At 44.8% G+C, this 15,453-nt stretch overlaps 1 protein-coding gene and 13 non-coding genes across 25 annotated transcripts in view; all 14 read right to left on the bottom strand.

Moving 5' to 3' along the window:
- Positions 1–15,453, bottom strand: part of LOC125715510 (protein NYNRIN-like) — a 334,468-nt gene that overhangs the window by 42,960 nt on the left and 276,055 nt on the right. The window lies entirely within an intron of this gene.
- Positions 206–324, bottom strand: LOC125735003 (5S ribosomal RNA). The gene has a single exon (XR_007394304.1). It is a non-coding gene; the product is annotated as a 5S ribosomal RNA (ribosomal RNA).
- LOC125736103 (5S ribosomal RNA) lies at positions 1,409–1,527 on the bottom strand. The gene has a single exon (XR_007395386.1). It is a non-coding gene; the product is annotated as a 5S ribosomal RNA (ribosomal RNA).
- Positions 2,610–2,728, bottom strand: LOC125735004 (5S ribosomal RNA). The gene has a single exon (XR_007394305.1). It is a non-coding gene; the product is annotated as a 5S ribosomal RNA (ribosomal RNA).
- Positions 3,813–3,931, bottom strand: LOC125736104 (5S ribosomal RNA). Its single transcript, XR_007395387.1, has one exon. It is a non-coding gene; the product is annotated as a 5S ribosomal RNA (ribosomal RNA).
- On the bottom strand, positions 5,014–5,132 carry LOC125735005 (5S ribosomal RNA). Its single transcript, XR_007394306.1, has one exon. It is a non-coding gene; the product is annotated as a 5S ribosomal RNA (ribosomal RNA).
- Positions 6,211–6,329, bottom strand: LOC125737008 (5S ribosomal RNA). Its single transcript, XR_007396275.1, has one exon. It is a non-coding gene; the product is annotated as a 5S ribosomal RNA (ribosomal RNA).
- Positions 7,406–7,524, bottom strand: LOC125736567 (5S ribosomal RNA). The gene has a single exon (XR_007395845.1). It is a non-coding gene; the product is annotated as a 5S ribosomal RNA (ribosomal RNA).
- On the bottom strand, positions 8,978–9,096 carry LOC125735224 (5S ribosomal RNA). The gene has a single exon (XR_007394522.1). It is a non-coding gene; the product is annotated as a 5S ribosomal RNA (ribosomal RNA).
- Positions 10,195–10,313, bottom strand: LOC125736755 (5S ribosomal RNA). The gene has a single exon (XR_007396025.1). It is a non-coding gene; the product is annotated as a 5S ribosomal RNA (ribosomal RNA).
- On the bottom strand, positions 11,389–11,507 carry LOC125736357 (5S ribosomal RNA). The gene has a single exon (XR_007395637.1). It is a non-coding gene; the product is annotated as a 5S ribosomal RNA (ribosomal RNA).
- LOC125736358 (5S ribosomal RNA) lies at positions 12,583–12,701 on the bottom strand. Its single transcript, XR_007395638.1, has one exon. It is a non-coding gene; the product is annotated as a 5S ribosomal RNA (ribosomal RNA).
- On the bottom strand, positions 13,780–13,898 carry LOC125734704 (5S ribosomal RNA). Its single transcript, XR_007394007.1, has one exon. It is a non-coding gene; the product is annotated as a 5S ribosomal RNA (ribosomal RNA).
- Positions 14,974–15,092, bottom strand: LOC125733471 (5S ribosomal RNA). The gene has a single exon (XR_007392816.1). It is a non-coding gene; the product is annotated as a 5S ribosomal RNA (ribosomal RNA).

Consider the following 15,453-nt stretch of genomic DNA (forward strand, 5'->3'; position numbering starts at 1 on the left):
GCGCCCTGGTGGAATAAAGGCACGAACAGCTTACAGCACCTAGAATTACCAGGAAGTATTTAGAGTAAAATGGTTTCTAAAAGCTGGCTTTATGAAAGAGAGATAAAATATATATATATATATAAAATAGTAAAATGGAAGGGGAGTGCTAGATTTAAATTAATCGTGAAGTGGAGCGCCCCCTGTATAAAGTGAAAGTGAGTAAAGCTTACAGAACCTGGTATTCCCAGGAGGTCTCCCATCCAAGTACTAACCAGACCCTACCCTGCTTGGCTTCCGAGATCAGACGAGATCGGGCGTGTTCAGGGTGGTATGGCCGTAAGCGAGAGATGCTACCAAAAACAGCCCTTTTGCATTACACGCGTCTATACATGCCAGTTAGTCCCATTGGATCCTACTCCTGGTTTTTTTTTTTTTTTTATCTGACTCACACTGCAGCACCACCATCCAATCGGCAGCGCCGGACCCACACCAAACATTCACCAAACTACTCAGCTGGCAGCCTACCACAATTATTCCATTCTTTCCGCATCCGCACACTTCCTTCTCTTTAAGTCCTTTTCACTACCTCACAGGTTAATCGCCGCACGTCCCCCGCCGGCAAACATTACTCATTTGCCTACCGCATGCAGGCTTCTCTTAACGACCCTCTGTAATCAACTCCGCTAACAGCCACAAAATCTCCGCCGCACGAAGCCCACTGGTAGCTGCTGAATCACATGCTTCCGCAAAACGTCGCGCTGTCAGAACACTGGGAGCTACACACACCAACAAGTCCATACTGCAGGCTGCAGCCAGAACAATTTTCTACATTCAAACATCGACAGCCTCTTCTCTCTAAAAATTCACCAGACCGCTTCTACCACCAGCAAAGAAGTTTCCATCCCTAATTCCTCTGTGATTCCCACTAACCTAAACATTAAGCTGGCATTGAAGTGTGTGAATTACCATGGCCAACCTGCTCTTTTAAATACAGCTTTTAGCAAGTTTTGAAAGGAGGAGAAGAGCAGACCTTGCTATGCCAATAATATCGAGTCTTTTGTGGTGAAGTGGTTTTTGCATAGAAAACAAAGCGGTGAGTTGAAGAGGAATTATATCAGTACTTTGTTTAAAACTGTGTGTAAAAAGCTGTCTCTTTATCATTAACAATAAGTTGTAAAACGTGAATGGGGAGTGACAGTCTTCAAGTTTGTGAGAAGATCGCGCCCTGGTGGAATAAAGGCACGAACAGCTTACAGCACCTAGAATTACCAGGAAGTATTTAGAGTAAAACGGTGTGTAAAAGCTGGCTTTATGAATGAGAGAAAAATATATATATATATATATAAAATAGTAAAATGGAAGGGGAGTGATAGATTTAAATTAATCGTGAAGTGGAGCGCCCCCTGTATAAAGTAAAAGTGAGAAAAGCTTACAGAACCTGGTATTCCCAGGAGGTCTCCCATCCAAGTACTAACCAGACCCTACCCTGCTTAGCTTCCAAGATCAGACGAGATCGGGCGTGTTCAGGGTGGTATGGCCATAAGCGAGAGACGCTACCAAAAACAGCCCTTTTGCATTACACGCCTCTATACACGCCAGTTGGTCCCATTGGATCCTACTCCTGGTTTTTTTTTTTTTTTTTATCTGACTCACACTGCAGCCCCACCATCCAATCGGCAACGCCGGACCCACACCAAACATTCACCAAACTACTCAGCCGGCAGCCTACCACAATTATTCCATTCTTTCCGCATCCGCACACTTCCTTCTCTTTAACTCCTTTTCACTACCGCACAGGTTAATCGCCGCACGTCCCCCGCCGGCAAACATTACTCCTTTGCCTACCGCATGCAGGCTTCTCTTAACGACCCTCTGTTATCAACTCCGCTAACAGCCACAAAATCTCCGCCGCACGAAGCCCACTGGTAGCTGCTGAATCACATGCTTCCCCAAAACGTTGCGCTGTCAGAACACTGGGAGCTACACACACCAACAAGTCCATACTGCAGGCTGCAGCCAGAACAATTTTCTACATTCAAACATCGACGGCCTCTTCTCTCTAAAAATTCACCAGACCGCTTCTACCACCAGCAAAGAAGTTTCCATCCCTAATTCCTCTGTGATTCCCACTAACCTAAACATTAAGCTGGCATTGAAGGGTGTGAATTACCCCGGCCAATCTGTTCTTTTAAATACAGCTTTTAGCAAGTTTTGAAAGGAGAAGAGCAGAACTTGCTATGCCAATAATATCGAGTCTTCTGTGGCGAAGTGGTTTTTGCATAGAAAACAAAGCGGTCAGTTGAAGAGGAATAATATCAGTACTTTTTTTTAAAACTGTGTGTAAAAAGCTGTCTCTTATTCATTAACAATAAGTTGTAAAACGTGAATGGGGAGTGACAGTCTTCAAGTTTGTGAGAAGATCGCGCCCTGGTGGAATAAAGGCACGAACAGCTTACAGCACCTAGAATTACCAGGAAGTATTTAGAGTAAAATGGTTTCTAAAAGCTGGCTTTATGAAAGAGAGATAAAATATATATATATATATAAAATAGTAAAATGGAAGGGGAGTGCTAGATTTAAATTAATCGTGAAGTGGAGCGCCCCCTGTATAAAGTGAAAGTGAGTAAAGCTTACAGAACCTGGTATTCCCAGGAGGTCTCCCATCCAAGTACTAACCAGACCCTACCCTGCTTGGCTTCCGAGATCAGACGAGATCGGGCGTGTTCAGGGTGGTATGGCCGTAAGCGAGAGATGCTACCAAAAACAGCCCTTTTGCATTACACGCGTCTATACATGCCAGTTAGTCCCATTGGATCCTACTCCTGGTTTTTTTTTTTTTTTTATCTGACTCACACTGCAGCACCACCATCCAATCGGCAGCGCCGGACCCACACCAAACATTCACCAAACTACTCAGCTGGCAGCCTACCACAATTATTCCATTCTTTCCGCATCCGCACACTTCCTTCTCTTTAAGTCCTTTTCACTACCTCACAGGTTAATCGCCGCACGTCCCCCGCCGGCAAACATTACTCATTTGCCTACCGCATGCAGGCTTCTCTTAACGACCCTCTGTAATCAACTCCGCTAACAGCCACAAAATCTCCGCCGCACGAAGCCCACTGGTAGCTGCTGAATCACATGCTTCCGCAAAACGTCGCGCTGTCAGAACACTGGGAGCTACACACACCAACAAGTCCATACTGCAGGCTGCAGCCAGAACAATTTTCTACATTCAAACATCGACAGCCTCTTCTCTCTAAAAATTCACCAGACCGCTTCTACCACCAGCAAAGAAGTTTCCATCCCTAATTCCTCTGTGATTCCCACTAACCTAAACATTAAGCTGGCATTGAAGTGTGTGAATTACCATGGCCAACCTGCTCTTTTAAATACAGCTTTTAGCAAGTTTTGAAAGGAGGAGAAGAGCAGACCTTGCTATGCCAATAATATCGAGTCTTTTGTGGTGAAGTGGTTTTTGCATAGAAAACAAAGCGGTGAGTTGAAGAGGAATTATATCAGTACTTTGTTTAAAACTGTGTGTAAAAAGCTGTCTCTTTATCATTAACAATAAGTTGTAAAACGTGAATGGGGAGTGACAGTCTTCAAGTTTGTGAGAAGATCGCGCCCTGGTGGAATAAAGGCACGAACAGCTTACAGCACCTAGAATTACCAGGAAGTATTTAGAGTAAAACGGTGTGTAAAAGCTGGCTTTATGAATGAGAGAAAAATATATATATATATATATAAAATAGTAAAATGGAAGGGGAGTGATAGATTTAAATTAATCGTGAAGTGGAGCGCCCCCTGTATAAAGTAAAAGTGAGAAAAGCTTACAGAACCTGGTATTCCCAGGAGGTCTCCCATCCAAGTACTAACCAGACCCTACCCTGCTTAGCTTCCAAGATCAGACGAGATCGGGCGTGTTCAGGGTGGTATGGCCATAAGCGAGAGACGCTACCAAAAACAGCCCTTTTGCATTACACGCCTCTATACACGCCAGTTGGTCCCATTGGATCCTACTCCTGGTTTTTTTTTTTTTTTTTATCTGACTCACACTGCAGCCCCACCATCCAATCGGCAACGCCGGACCCACACCAAACATTCACCAAACTACTCAGCCGGCAGCCTACCACAATTATTCCATTCTTTCCGCATCCGCACACTTCCTTCTCTTTAACTCCTTTTCACTACCGCACAGGTTAATCGCCGCACGTCCCCCGCCGGCAAACATTACTCCTTTGCCTACCGCATGCAGGCTTCTCTTAACGACCCTCTGTTATCAACTCCGCTAACAGCCACAAAATCTCCGCCGCACGAAGCCCACTGGTAGCTGCTGAATCACATGCTTCCCCAAAACGTTGCGCTGTCAGAACACTGGGAGCTACACACACCAACAAGTCCATACTGCAGGCTGCAGCCAGAACAATTTTCTACATTCAAACATCGACGGCCTCTTCTCTCTAAAAATTCACCAGACCGCTTCTACCACCAGCAAAGAAGTTTCCATCCCTAATTCCTCTGTGATTCCCACTAACCTAAACATTAAGCTGGCATTGAAGGGTGTGAATTACCCCGGCCAATCTGTTCTTTTAAATACAGCTTTTAGCAAGTTTTGAAAGGAGAAGAGCAGAACTTGCTATGCCAATAATATCGAGTCTTCTGTGGCGAAGTGGTTTTTGCATAGAAAACAAAGCGGTCAGTTGAAGAGGAATAATATCAGTACTTTTTTTTAAAACTGTGTGTAAAAAGCTGTCTCTTATTCATTAACAATAAGTTGTAAAACGTGAATGGGGAGTGACAGTCTTCAAGTTTGTGAGAAGATCGCGCCCTGGTGGAATAAAGGCACGAACAGCTTACAGCACCTAGAATTACCAGGAAGTATTTAGAGTAAAATGGTTTCTAAAAGCTGGCTTTATGAAAGAGAGATAAAATATATATATATATATAAAATAGTAAAATGGAAGGGGAGTGCTAGATTTAAATTAATCGTGAAGTGGAGCGCCCCCTGTATAAAGTGAAAGTGAGTAAAGCTTACAGAACCTGGTATTCCCAGGAGGTCTCCCATCCAAGTACTAACCAGACCCTACCCTGCTTGGCTTCCGAGATCAGACGAGATCGGGCGTGTTCAGGGTGGTATGGCCGTAAGCGAGAGATGCTACCAAAAACAGCCCTTTTGCATTACACGCGTCTATACATGCCAGTTAGTCCCATTGGATCCTACTCCTGGTTTTTTTTTTTTTTTTATCTGACTCACACTGCAGCACCACCATCCAATCGGCAGCGCCGGACCCACACCAAACATTCACCAAACTACTCAGCTGGCAGCCTACCACAATTATTCCATTCTTTCCGCATCCGCACACTTCCTTCTCTTTAAGTCCTTTTCACTACCTCACAGGTTAATCGCCGCACGTCCCCCGCCGGCAAACATTACTCATTTGCCTACCGCATGCAGGCTTCTCTTAACGACCCTCTGTAATCAACTCCGCTAACAGCCACAAAATCTCCGCCGCACGAAGCCCACTGGTAGCTGCTGAATCACATGCTTCCGCAAAACGTCGCGCTGTCAGAACACTGGGAGCTACACACACCAACAAGTCCATACTGCAGGCTGCAGCCAGAACAAATTTCTACATTCAAACATCGACAGCCTCTTCTCTCTAAAAATTCACCAGACCGCTTCTACCACCAGCAAAGAAGTTTCCATCCCTAATTCCTCTGTGATTCCCACTAACCTAAACATTAAGCTGGCATTGAAGTGTGTGAATTACCATGGCCAACCTGCTCTTTTAAATACAGCTTTTAGCAAGTTTTGAAAGGAGGAGAAGAGCAGACCTTGCTATGCCAATAATATCGAGTCTTTTGTGGTGAAGTGGTTTTTGCATAGAAAACAAAGCGGTGAGTTGAAGAGGAATTATATCAGTACTTTGTTTAAAACTGTGTGTAAAAAGCTGTCTCTTTATCATTAACAATAAGTTGTAAAACGTGAATGGGGAGTGACAGTCTTCAAGTTTGTGAGAAGATCGCGGCCTGGTGGAATAAAGGCACGAACAGCTTACAGCACCTAGAATTACCAGGCAGTATTTAGAGTTAAACGGTGTGTAAAAGCTGCCTTTATGAATGAGAGAAAAAAAAATATATATAAAATAGTAAAACGTAAGGGGAGTGATAGATTTAAATTAATCGTGAAGTGGAGTGCCCCCTGTATAAAGTAAAAGTGAGAAAAGCTTACAGCACCTGGTATTCCCAGGAGGTCTCCCATCCAAGTACTAACCAGACCCTACCCTGATTGGCTTCCGAGATCGGATGAGATCGGGCGTGTTCAGGCTGGCATGGCCATAAGCGAGAGACGCTACCAAAAACAGCCCTTTTGCATTACACGCCTCTATACATGCCAGTTGGTCCCATTGGATCCTACTAATGTTTTTTTTTTTTTTTTTATCTGACTCACACTGCAGCCCCACCATCCAATCGGCAGCGCCGGACCCACACCAAACATTCACCAAACTACTCAGCCGGCAGCCTACCACAATTATTCCATTCTTTCCGCATCCGCACACTTCCTTCTCTTTAACTCCTTTTCACTACCGCACAGGTTAATCGCCGCACGTCCCCCGCCGGCAAACATTACTCCTTTGCCTACTGCATGCAGGCTTCTCTTAACGACCCTCTGTTATCAACTCCGCTAACAGCCACAAAATCTCCGCCGCACGAAGCCCACTGGTAGCTGCTGAATCACATGCTTCCCCAAAACGTCGCGCTGTCAGAACACTGGGAGCTACACACACCAACAAGTCCATACTGCAGGCTGCAGCCAGAACAATTTTCTACATTCAAACATCGACGGCCTCTTCTCTCTAAAAATTCACCAGACCGCTTCTACCACCAGCAAAGAAGTTTCCATCCCTAATTCCTCTGTGATTCCCACTAACCTAAACATTAAGCTGGCATTGAAGGGTGTGAATTACCCCGGCCAATCTGTTCTTTTAAATACAGCTTTTAGCAAGTTTTGAAAGGAGAAGAGCAGAGCTTGCTATGCCAATAATATCGAGTCTTCTGTGGCGAAGTGGTTTTTGCATAGAAAACAAAGCGGTCAGTTGAAGAGGAATAATATCAGTACTTTGTTTAAAACTGTGTGTAAAAAGCTGTCTCTTTATCATTAACAATAAGTTGTAAAACGTGAATGGGGAGTGACAGTCTTCAAGTTTGTGAGAAGATCGCGCCCTGGTGGAATAAAGGCACGAACAGCTTACAGCACCTAGAATTACCAGGAAGTATTTAGAGTAAAACGGTTTCTAAAAGCTGGCTTTATGAAAGAGAGAAAAAATATATATATATAAAATAGTAAAATGGAAGGGGAGTGCTAGATTTAAATTATTCGTGAAGTGGAGCGCCCCCTGTATGAAGTAAAAGTGAGAAACGCTTACAGCACCTGGTATTCCCAGGAGGTCTCCCATCCAAACACTAACCAGACCCTACCCTGCTTGGCTTCCGAGATCGGATGAGATCGGGCGTGTTCAGGGTGGTATGGCCATAAGCGAGAGACGCTACCAAAAACAGCCCTTTTGCATTACACGCGTCTATACATGCCAGTTAGTCCCATTGGATCCTACTCCTGTTTTTTTTTTTTTATCTGACTCACACTGCAGCCCCACCATCCAATCGGCAGCGCCGGACCCACACCAAACATTCACCAAACTACTCAGCCGGCAGCCTACCACAATTATTCCATTCTTTCCGCATCCGCACACTTCCTTCTTTTTAACTCCTTTTCACTACCGCACAGGTTAATCGCCGCACGTCCCCCGCCAGCAAACATTACTCCTTTGCCTACTGCATGTAGGCTTCTCTTAACGACCCTCTGTTATCAACTCCGCTAACAGCCACAAAATCTCCGCCGCACGAAGCCCACTGGTAGCTGCTGAATCACATGCTTCCCCAAAACGTCGCGCTGTCAGAACACTGGGAGCTACACACACCAACAAGTCCATACTGCAGGCTGCAGCCAGAACTATTTTCTACATTCAAACATCGACGGCCTCTTCTCTCTAAAAATTCACCAGACCGCTTCTAGCACCAGCAAAGAAGTTTCCATCCCTAATTCCTCTGTGATTCCAACTAACCTAAACATTAAGCTGGCATTGAAGGGTGTGAATTACCCCGGCCAATCTGTTCTTTTAAATACAGCTTTTAGCAAGTTTTGAAAGGAGAAGAGCAGAACTTGCTATGCCAATAATATCGAGTCTTCTGTGGCGAAGTGGTTTTTGCATAGAAAACAAAGCGGTCTGTTGAAGAGGAATAATATCAGTACTTTGTTTAAAACTGTGTGTAAAAAGCTGTCTCTTTATCATTAACAATAAGTTGTAAAACGTGAATTGGGAGTGACAGTCTTCAAGTTTGTGAGAAGATCGCGCCCTGGTGGAATAAAGGCACGAACAGCTTACAGCACCTAGAATTACCAGGAAGTATTTAGAGTAAAACGGTTTCTAAAAGCTGCCTTTAGGAATGAGAAAAAAAAAAAAAATATCCATCCATCCATCCATCCATTTTCCAAACCGCTTATCCTAGTGGGTCACGGGGGGTCCGGAGCCTATCCCGGAATCAATGGGCACGAGGCAGGGAACAACCAAGGATGGGGGGCCAGCCCATCGCAGGGCACACTCACACACCATTCACTCACACATGCACACCTATGGGCAATTCAGCAACTCCAATTAGCCTCAGCATGTTTTTGGACTGTGGGGGGAAACCGGAGTACCCGGAGGAAACCCCACGACGACATGGGGAGAACATGCAAACTCCGCACACATGTGACCCAGGCGGAGACTCGAACCCGGGTCCCAGAGGTGTGAGGCGACAGTGCTAACCACTGCACCACCATGCCGCCCCCAAAAAAAAATATATATATATAAAATAGTAAAATGGAAGGGGAGTGATAGATTTAAATTAATCGTGAAGTGGAGCGCCCCCTGTATAAAGTAAAAGTGAGAAAAGCTTACAGCACCTGGTATTCCCAGGTGGTCTCCCATCCAAGTACTAACCAGACCCTACCCTGCTTAGCTTCCGAGATCAGACGAGATCGGGCGTGTTCAGGGTGGTATGGCCGTAAGCAAGAGATGCTACCAAAAACAGCCCTTTTGCATTACACGCGTCTATACATGCCAGTTAGTCCCATTGGATCCTACTCCTGTTTTTTTTTTTTTTTATCTGACTCACACTGCAGCCCCACCATCCAATCGGCAGCGCCGGACCCACACCAAACATTCACCAAACTACTCAGCCGGCAGCCTACCACAATTATTCCATTCTTTCCGCATCCGCACACTTCCTTCTTTTTAACTCCTTTTCACTACCGCACAGGTTAATCGCCGCACGTCCCCCGCCGGCAAACATTACTCCTTTGCCTACTGCATGCAGGCTTCTCTTAACGACCCTCTGTTATCAACTCCGCTAACAGCCACAAAATCTCCGCCGCACGAAGCCCACTGGTAGCTGCTGAATCACATGCTTCCCCAAAATGTCGCGCTGTCAGAACACTGGGAGCTACACACACCAACAAGTCCATACTGCAGGCTGCAGCCAGAACAATTTTCTACATTCAAACATCGACGGCCTCTTCTCTCTAAAAATTCACCAGACCGCTTCTACCACCAGCAAAGAAGTTTCCATCCCTAATTCCTCTGTGATTCCCACTAACCTAAACATTAAGCTGGCATTGAAGGGTGTGAATTACCCCGGCCAATCTGTTCTTTTAAATACAGCTTTTAGCAAGTTTTGAAAGGAGAAGAGCAGAACTTGCTATGCCAATAATATCGAGTCTTCTGTGGCGAAGTGGTTTTTGCATAGAAAACAAAGCGGTCTGTTGAAGAGGAATAATATCAGTACTTTGTTTAAAACTGTGTGTAAAAAGCTGTCTCTTTATCATTAACAATAAGTTGTAAAACGTGAATGGGGAGTGACAGTCTTCAAGTTTGTGAGAAGATCGCGCCCTGGTGGAATAAAGGCACGAACAGCTTACAGCACCTAGAATTACCAGGAAGTATTTAGAGTAAAACGGTTTCTAAAAGCTGCCTTTAGCAATGAGAGAAAAAATAAAAAAATATATATATATATATATATATATATATAAAATAGTTAAATGGAAGGGGAGTGATAGATTTAAATTAATCGTGAAGTGGAGCGCCCCCTGTATAAAGTAAAAGTGAGAAAAGCTTACAGCACCTGGTATTCCCAGGTGGTCTCCCATCCAAGTACTAACCAGAACCTACCCTCCTTAGCTTCCGAGATCAGACGAGATCAGGCGTGTTCAGGGTGGTATGGCCGTAAGCGACAGATGCTACCAAAAACAGCCCTTTTGCATTACACGCGTCTATACATGCCAGTTAGTCCCATTGGATCCTACTCCTGCTTTTTTTTTTTTTTATCTGACTCACACTGCAGCACCACCATCCAATCGGCAGCGCCGGACCCACACCAAACATTCACCAAACTACTCAGCCGGCAGCCTACCACAATTATTCCATTCTTTCCGCATCCGCACACTTCCTTCTTTTTAACTCCTTTTCACTACCGCACAGGTTAATCGCCGCACGTCCCCCGCCGGCAAACATTACTCCTTTGCCTACTGCATGCAGGCTTCTCTTAACGACCCTCTGTTATCAACTCCGCTAACAGCCACAAAATCTAAGCCGCACGAAGCCCACTGGTAGCTGCTGAATCACATGCTTCCCCAAAACGTCGCGCTGTCAGAACACTGGGAGCTACACACACCAACAAGTCCATACTGCAGGCTGCAGCCAGAACAATTTTCTACATTCAAACATCGACGGCCTCTTCTCTCTAAAAATTCACCAGACCGCTTCTACCACCAGCAAAGAAGTTTCCATCCCTAATTCCTCTGTGATTCCCACTAACCTAAACATTAAGCTGGCATTGAAGGGTGTGAATTACCCCGGCCAATCTGTTCTTTTAAATACAGCTTTTAGCAAGTTTTGAAAGGAGAAGAGCAGAACTTGCTATGCCAATAATATCGAGTCTTATGTGGCGAAGTGCTTTTTGCATAGAAAACAAAGCGGTCAGTTGAAGAGGAATAATATCAGTACTTTGTTTAAAACTGTGTGTAAAAAGCTGTCTCTTTATCATTAACAATAAGTTGTAAAACGTGAATGGGGAGTGACAGTCTTCAAGTTTGTGAGAAGATCGCGCCCTGCTGGAATAAAGGCACGAACAGCTTACAGCACCTAGAATTACCAGGAAGTATTTAGAGTAAAACGGTGTGTAAAAGCTGCCTTTATGAATGAGAGAAAAAAAAAAATATATATAAAATAGTAAAATGGAAGGGGAGTGATAGATTTAAATTAATCGTGAAGTGGAGCGCCCCCTGTATAAAGTAAAAGTGAGAAAAGCTTACAGCACCTGGTATTCCCAGGTGGTCTCCCATCCAAGTACTAACCAGAACCTACCCTGCTTAGCTTCCGAGATCAGACGATATCGGGCGTGTTCAGGGTGGTATGGCCGTAAGCGAGAGACGCGACCAAAAACAGCCCTTTTGCATTACACGCGTCTATACATGCCAGTTAGTCCCATTGGATCCTACTCCTGGTTTTTTTTTTTTTTTATCTGACTCACACTGCAGCACCACCATCCAATCGGCAGCGCCGGACCCACACCAAACATTCACCAAACTACTCAGCCGGCAGCCTACCACAATTATTCCATTCTTTCCGCATCCGCACACTTTTTTCTTTTTAACTCCTTTTCACTACCGCACAGGTTAATCGCCGCACGTCCCCCGACGGCAAACATTACTCCTTTGCCTACCTCATGCAGGCTTCTCTTAACGACCCTCTGTTATCAACTCCGCTAACAGCCACAAAATCTCCGCCGCACGAAGCCCACTGGTAGCTGCTGAATCACATGCTTCCCCAAAACGTCGCGCTGTCAGAACACTGGGAGCTACACACACCAACAAGTCCATACTGCAGGCTGCAGCCAGACCTATTTTCTACATTCAAACATCGACGGCCTCTTCTCTCTAAAAATTCACCAGACCGCTTCTACCACCAGCAAAGAAGTTTCCATCCCTAATTCCTCTGTGATTCCCACTAACCTAAACATTAAGCTGGCATTGAAGGGTGTGAATTACCCCGGCCAATCTGTTCTTTTAAATACAGCTTTTAGCAAGTTTTGAAAGGAGAAGAGCAGAACTTGCTATGCCAATAATATCGAGTCTTATGTGGCGAAGTGCTTTTTGCATAGAAAACAAAGCGGTCAGTTGAAGAGGAATAATATCAGTACTTTGTTTAAAACTGTGTGTAAAAAGCTGTCTCTTTATCATTAACAATAAGTTGTAAAACGTGAATGGGGAGTGACAGTCTTCAAGTTTGTGAGAAGATCGCGCCCTGCTGGAATAAAGGCACGAACAGCTTACAGCACCTAGAATTACCAGGAAGTATTTAGAGTAAAACGGTGTGTAAAAGCTGCCTTTATGAATGAGAGAAAAAAAATATATATATAAAATAGTAAAATGGAAGGGGAGTGATAGATTTAAATTAATCGTGAAGTGGAGCGCCCCCTGTATAAAGTAAAAGTGAGAAAAGCTTACAGCACCTGGTATTCCCAGGTGGTCTCCCATCCAAGTACTAACCAGAACCTACCCTGCTTAGCTTCCGAGATCAGACGATATCGGGCGTGTTCAGGGTGGTATGGCCGTAAGCGAGAGACGCGACCAAAAACAGCCCTTTTGCATTACACGTGTCTATACATGCCAGTTAGTCCCATTGGATCCTACTCCTGGTTTTTTTTTTTTTTTATCTGACTCACACTGCAGCACCACCATCCAATCGGCAGCGCCGGACCCACACCAAACATTCACCAAACTACTCAGCCGGCAGCCTACCACAATTATTCCATTCTTTCCGCATCCGCACACTTCCTTCTTTTTAACTCCTTTTCACTACCGCACAGGTTAATCGCCGCACGTCCCCCGACGGCAAACATTACTCCTTTGCCTACCTCATGCAGGCTTCTCTTAACGACCCTCTGTTATCAACTCCGCTAACAGCCACAAAATCTCCGCCGCACGAAGCCCACTGGTAGCTGCTGAATCACATGCTTCCCCAAAACGTCGCGGTGTCAGAACACTGGGAGCTACACACACTAACAAGTCCATACTGCAGGCTGCAGCCAGACCTATTTTCTACATTCAAACATCGACGGCCTCTTCTCTCTAAAAATTCACCAGACCGCTTCTACCACCAGCAAAGAAGTTTCCATCCCTAATTCCTCTGTGATTCCCACTAACCTAAACATTAAGCTGGCATTGAAGGGTGTGAATTACCCCGGCCAATCTGTTCTTTTAAATACAGCTTTTAGCAAGTTTTGAAAGGAGAAGAGCAGAACTTGCTATGCCCATAATATTGAGTCTTCTGTGGCGAAGTGGTTTTTGCATAGAAAACAAAGCGGTCAGTTGAAGAGGAAAAATATCAGTACTTTGTTTAAAACTGTGTGTAAAAAGCTGTCTCTTTATCATTAACAATAAGTTGTAAAACGTGAATGGGGAGAAACAGTCTTCAAGTTTGTGAGAAGATCGCGCCCTGGTGGAATAAAGGCACGAACAGCTTACAGCACCTAGAATTACCAGGAAGTATTTGGAGTAAAACGGTGTGTAAAAGCTGCCTTTATGAATGAGAGAAAAATATATATATATATATAAAATAGTAAAATGGAAGGGGAGTGATAGATTTAAATTAATCGTGAAGTGGAGCGCCCCCTGTATAAATTAAAAGTGAGAAAAGCTTACAGCACCTGGTATTCCCAGGAGGTCTCCCATCCAAGTACTAACCAGACCCTACCCTGCTTGGCTTCCGAGATCGGATGAGATCGGGTGTGTTCAGGGTGGTATGGCCATAAGCGAGAGACGCGACCAAAAACAGCCCTTTTGCATTACACGCGTCTATACATGCCAGTTAGTCCCATTGGATCCTACTCCTGGTTTTTTTTTTTTTTATCTGACTCACACTGCAGCACCACCATCCAATCGGCAGCGCCGGACCCACACCAAACATTCACCAAACTACTCAGCCGGCAGCCTACCACAATTATTCCATTCTTTCCGCATCCGCACACTTCCTTCTTTTTAACTCCTTTTCACTACCGCACAGGTTAATCGCCGCACGTCCCCCGCCGGCAAACATTACTCCTTTGCCTACTGCATGCAGGCTTCTCTTAATGACCCTCTGTTATCAACTCCGCTAACAGCCACAAAATCTCCGCCGCACGAACCCCACTGGTAGCTGCTGAATCACATGCTTCCCCAAAACGTCGCGCTGTCAGAACACTGGGAGCTACACACACCAACAAGTCCATACTGCAGGCTGCAGCCAGAACAATTTTCTACATTCAAACATCGACGGCCTCTTCTCTCTAAAAATTCACCAGACCGCTTCTACCACCAGCAAAGAAGTTTCCATCCCTAATTCCTCTGTGATTCCCACTAACCTAAACATTAAGCTGGCATTGAAGGGTGTGAATTACCCCGGCCAATCTGTTCTTTTAAATACAGCTTTTAGCAAGTTTTGAAAGGAGAAGAGCAGAACTTGCTATGCCAATAATATTGAGTCTTCTGTGGCGAAGTGGTTTTTGCATAGAAAACAAAGCGGTCAGTTGAAGAGGAAAAATATCAGTACTTTGTTTAAAACTGTGTGTAAAAAGCTGTCTCTTTATCATTAACAATAAGTTGTAAAACGTGAATGGGGAGAAACAGTCTTCAAGTTTGTGAGAAGATCGCGCCCTGGTGGAATAAAGGCACGAACAGCTTACAGCACCTAGAATTACCAGGAAGTATTTGGAGTAAAACGGTGTGTAAAAGCTGCCTTTATGAATGAGAGAAAAATATATATATATATAAAATAGTAAAATGGAAGGGGAGTGATAGATTTAAATTAATCGTGAAGTGGAGCGCCCCCTGTATAAAGTAAAAGTGAGAAAAGCTTACAGCACCTGGTATTCCCAGGAGGTCTCCCATCCAAGTACTAACCAGACCCTACCCTGCTTGGCTTCCAAGATCGGATGAGATCGGGTGTGTTCAGGGTGGTATGGCCATAAGCGAGAGACGCGACCAAAAACAGCCCTTTTGCATTACACGCGTCTATACATGCCAGTTAGTCCCATTGGATCCTACTCCTGGTTTTTTTTTTTTTTATCTGACTCACACTGCAGCACCACCATCCAATCGGCAGCGCCGGACCCACACCAAACATTCACCAAACTACTCAGCCGGCAGCCTACCACAATTATTCCATTCTTTCCGCATCCGCACACTTCCTCCTTTTTAACTCCTTTTCACTACCGCACAGGTTAATCGCCGCACGTCCCCCGCCGGCAAACATTACTCCTTTGCCTACTGCATGCAGGCTTCTCTTAACGACCTTCTGTTATCAACTCCGCTAACAGCCACAAAATCTCCGC

This window comes from Brienomyrus brachyistius, chromosome 2 (genome assembly GCF_023856365.1).
Source record: "Brienomyrus brachyistius isolate T26 chromosome 2, BBRACH_0.4, whole genome shotgun sequence".
Lineage (NCBI taxonomy): Eukaryota > Metazoa > Chordata > Actinopteri > Osteoglossiformes > Mormyridae > Brienomyrus > Brienomyrus brachyistius.